We start from the raw sequence: 5,335 nt of genomic DNA, 5'->3' as shown, positions 1-5,335 counted from the left end.
CTCCCGGTTCTTTGCACTTAAAGGTCGTTCAGATTCCACTCTATAGAGAAGGATTGTATGACTCACTCTAAACCAGTCAACTCTCAAACACCTAAATTTCAACAAGAACTACACAAAATCCTCTTTTTTCACGAAATTCTTGTGAAGTTTCTCATTGGCCTAAACCTCGTCGTTTAGTTCCATCCCAAACTGTTTAAATTAGAACTTACTAACACAAACTCAACACATTAATACTATACCAAACCGACACGAACTTTAACTAACAAATATACTCACTAAGAACAACTTTCAAACCACTTTTAAACTACTTTAAACTACTTTAAGTTCGATACTTACAACAAGAACTCCCGACGACCTTTTTACTTGGGATCCGGAATTTAACCCCAAGTTAAACACAATTTTAGTATATCTTTTCTACCCCAAAATCACCGACCCTTAAATAATACTTAATACCATTTTTAGCCAACGACTTTTCTAACTTTTTGCCCATTTTTGTTTCTTTCTTAGACTTCTTAAATGCTTCTTGTGCTTCTTGTGAAACTCACACCACTTCTTGTTACTTCTTGTGGAAAATCTAGAATCTTTCCCGTTCCTTCATTTTAAAAACCACAAATTCCCCATAAATCATTAAAGACTTTCAATCCCACCATTTTCATCTTTATAATTTTCAATGCCCACCATTTTTCACTTAAAATTTCCAATTTTCATTTTCATTCAACTAAAAGCTTTTAAATTACTATTTTATTATTTTTTATTATTTTATAATTTATTATTATAAATTAATTTTTATTATAAAATTATTTTTATTATTTTATTACGTCTTTTCTGTCAAAAGACATTTTCGAAATCTTTCTGTTGAAATTCGTGTCAAGTCAAGTTAAGCATGATTCCTAAGGAAGAACATCAAGAAAACACATGTTTTGCATGGTTTTCCTTGAAAACCGAATTGAAATGGGAGGGAGACAGCCATCTCACCTTATTTCAAGCCTTGATAAGTCACATGGTTATGTAGAGGAAGAAGAGAGGATCATTTTGGTGAAATCGGAGTTTTGATTTGAGTTTTGGTTCAGAAGAAATCAAGCTTTGAAGATTAAGTGTTCATGAAAGTTTCTCTCTTTTCTCTCTTGTTATTTTCGTCCAAAATGATGAAATGAGACAGCCTTGGAGGTCTTGGGGGTGTAAGGTGAGTTGTGATTGGTTGGCTTGGAGGTGGGTTAAAATAATATTAAAATATCTCAGGTGTATAACTACTAAAACTAGATGTATCGGAACACTTGTAAAAACATCTCTAAAAATCATTTTCTGAGCTACTAGCATAATTGAAACTAGTAACATATTTATTATGAGAATAAAACATCTATAATGAGGCCTTAGCATTGCTAAAGTCATCAGAGAGTGCTGGTGCTAAGTTGCACTAGTAAACCGTAAACCCGGTTAAACCGATTTTCTGTTTTTAACTAAAACAGACCAGGTAACCTTATAATATCATTCAAGCATATTCTAATAATAATATAATGATAATATTATACTATTATCTCTCTTCTCTCATGAATCGAGTCCGGTTCGTCAAACTGAGACTACTTACGAAAAACCGAATCAAAACTCCTAACCGATACGGTTCAAAAACTAGGTTCTTCGTGACCGCGTTATCGAGCTTGCCTCAGAAAAGATTCTAGCTTAAGGATGACATAATGACAATGAGGATCGAGATACTTGTTGATATAGAAGAGTTGTTCTCTTTACTGATCTTCCAGAAAAATCCGTGCCTTTAGAAAAGATCTCGCGTACTCGAAAATCAGGGTTGTTACATGAAGCAACTTTTACAGTGGCTAAATCGCTTGTGAATTTTCATTTGCGCTCGAGTTCACTTTCAGGAAAACTCAGAGTATGACTCGTAAAAAGTCTCTATAACAAAAAACATGCAATGTAGAACCTTGATGAAAAATACTTGAATTTTAACGGTGGTATGAATGAGTTCACAGTTAAATGCTATCCGGAGTTTTGGCAATTAAGCCGGAGACTGCAAAAATTGAGGATGGAAATTGGAAAAGGTACGGAAAGTGTGGTGAGCTCCTCAAGCTTAGTTAAGCTTGCCATGGTATCATTGCCCCCTATCCAATTCAATTCAAATTTGGTAGAACAAATCTAAAGGTCTATCACTAACCAATGCGTTATTGTATGCATAAAACGAGATTCAAAATTTCATATGCATAAAACGAGATTCAAAATTTCAAACTCAGCAACACCTATTTAAATAAACAAATAAATTAACTACTTGACTAACCAAAATTGATTATTCAATTTCAATAATTTATTGGAGTATGTAGCGAGAGATACACGAAGATTTATATTGACCTAAATAATATTTTTGGCATGTTGAAATTAAGAGCATGCCTCTCAAGTAAAACAGCAGGGAATTCCACTAATGTGATACCAAAGTACACTGCATTCTAGTTAGGGGTGTTCAAAACCGATCCGGATCGAACTAAACCGATGGACCGAACCGAAAAAATCGAAAACCGAAATAACTGAAAACCGAAAAAACCGAAAAAAGTGATGTTTTGCTGTTTTTTTGCGGTTCGGTTCGGTTTTCGGTTCTTGCCACCAAAACCCTAACCGAACCGAACCGAACCGGTTCTTCCCAAAACCCTAAAAATTAAAACTACCCCCCCTCCCAAAACGCGTTACCCTACCTACTTACCTTACCTTACCTTACTGCTGCCGTGCTGCGCGAGTCCCTCCCCCCATGGAAACCTAACCCCGCCCAAATCCCAGATCGGAGCCACCACATCTCGCCCACTCACCCAGACGGCCAGACCCCCACGGAGCCAGCCTGAGCCACCCACCTCCTTGATACTTGAAGCCTTCCTCTTCCTCCAAATCTCACCTCCTTCATTCCTTGAAACTCGAAGTCGAAGCAAGCCTGAGCCACCCACCCACCGCGAAGACGAAGACGAAGACCCAGTCACCCACTGACTCAGGCAGCGTTTCTGGGTTCTGCAGGGTCACCTCACCACTTCCGACCTCGCCGCCTCCACCCAGCAGCGTTTCTGGGTTCTGTAGGGTCACCTCACCACCTCCGAGTCTCCGACCTCGCCTCCTCCACCCAGAAAGTCTCCTACCCAGCCACCGATTCAAGTGCATATGGAGCCCGAGCAATCTATTCAGGTAAACTTTACTGATGCATTGTTGCCTTGTTGGTATTGCTGCTTGAGGTTATTGTTCAGTTTATTCAGGTTAGGGTTATTGTTGGTATTGCTGTTTAGTGTTTACCATGTATTCAGTCTATTGTTGGTAATTTTGGTCTTGCTGGTTATTGCTTGTTTATTGCTGGTTTTGTTCATTGCTTGTTCAGATATGAATACATGATAAGAATAAATTAAGAAAATTGAAGCAACAGGGATTCTCCAAACTAAGGCAACAAGCAGCATATTAAAAGCTAAGAAAAAAATAACCTCATGTCAAGAATTAATTCGTTCTAAATCTAAATTTCATTAAGAATTTATTGTTAGTAAATAAATTATGAGATACTTGATCAAGTTCTACTGATGTGGTGTAAAACATATTTCAACCAAATTAATTAGTAATATTATGATGGAATTTTAACACGTTTGTTTCCTAACACCTAAATTATATTCTTGATTTTTACCTTTGATTGAATTGGATATCTAGAAAGATGTCACTATTATTTTGTTGATTGTAAAAAAATGATGAGACGGCATTTAGCAGAGTCTGTGCATAAAACTGTAGCTGTTTCTTTCCCTCATAAAAACTTAAAACGTGCATAGTGCAACTAGTTTCAGATTGTTGTAGTTCATGTTAATTCCAAAGCACCAAAAGGACAAAGAAAAGTGTGGTCCCTCTCTCACCCAAAGCAAACACACATGCCTCACTATCCCATATAAGATGAATTGGAAGGTACTATTGAGAACAATAACTTGGGGACCTCAAAGGCTAAAATTCTTGCCATAATAGTGGTTTTATTTATATGAATAATTGATTAAGTAATTGATTTGATGTGTACATAGTTGCTACTTGCTAATGTAAAAGCATTAACTAATTGGTGTATTAATCAATCATGAGATGCCTTACACTAAATTAAACTGTGTTGATTGTGCTAGAGTTTTATACTAATGTGGTAGAACTTCTTGCTTTTGATCAAGATCAGCAAATATAGTTATCCTTATAAATTAAGGACAAATCACATGTTTAAGTTTTTGTTCTTTTTCACAAAGATTATGCTGTCATTTTACATTATTGTGTAGTTCAATTATAGTCCAAAGCAGGACCACAGAATACACAAGGATAATGTTAATGGAGTTATACAAAGGCTTGTGCTATTTAAATACTAAAAAGAGTAGCTATTATTCATACACTAGTTTTATTTATATATATATATATTATCTCCATTCTTGAGTTTAAAAAATGTATAAGTAAACACTAATTTAATTATTTAAGTACTAAAAGGCAAGAAATGTGTAATAATTGAAAGATTTACCCTCCAATGTTCATTAGCTGTCAAGAATTAATTAGAGCCTGCCCAAATCTTAACAGAAGCTTTTTCAAGAGCTGGACATGATCACACACAACTTGTTTCCCTTTTCTTAGGACAATAAACTCAACCCCATGTTGGAAATATAACCAACTGGACCAGCTGTGACCAACTTATTCTGAGGGTAACTTGGTCATTTTCACCAACATATGTTCAATCTTTTAACCTTGTTGTCACATGCCCAAGAAGCTACTTTCATGTGGCCACATGCTTGAGGCTTCTCCCATGTTATAGTTCCTTCATGCAGGGTTGGGTCAAATTAAAGCCTATGTTTCTTTGACTAATAAGGAGTAAGGAGTGTAATTTTTTTAATGTATATAATTAGGATCCTTAAGGTCATTTGTAAAGGCATTCTTAATTAATGGTTTTAGTTTAAATAATATGATCCCCTTCTGTCTTTTCTTCTGTGCTCTTCTGCAATGTATGTGGAGGCCATTACAAGCAATGTGAAAGAGAAAATGCCTGAAATCTGAATACATTCACTTGATCTGCAAAATGTTTGCAATTGATAGCAGCACATGATTTTGTCATCTCATTCAGTGAGATAATATTTTGATGAAAATTATGATATACTATTTTCTTCACTTTTCTTTTTTGAACAGTTATTAATAAGAGAATCTAATATTTGTAATATATTTTCAACCAATTTATTAACTCCTTCCACCCATCTCATCATATATAGTTTGATCTATTGCAATTTCCGAGTGACACTGACAATACTAAAATCTTTTTGGGAGTGAGTAAAAAACTAGTATAGAATTGATTAAGATTCTTGCTAATTAA

The sequence above is a fragment of the Arachis ipaensis genome, chromosome B10 (genome assembly GCF_000816755.2).
Source record: "Arachis ipaensis cultivar K30076 chromosome B10, Araip1.1, whole genome shotgun sequence".
Lineage (NCBI taxonomy): Eukaryota > Viridiplantae > Streptophyta > Magnoliopsida > Fabales > Fabaceae > Arachis > Arachis ipaensis.
The sequence above is the reverse complement of the archived record's forward strand: the minus strand, read 5'-3'. Positions refer to the sequence as shown.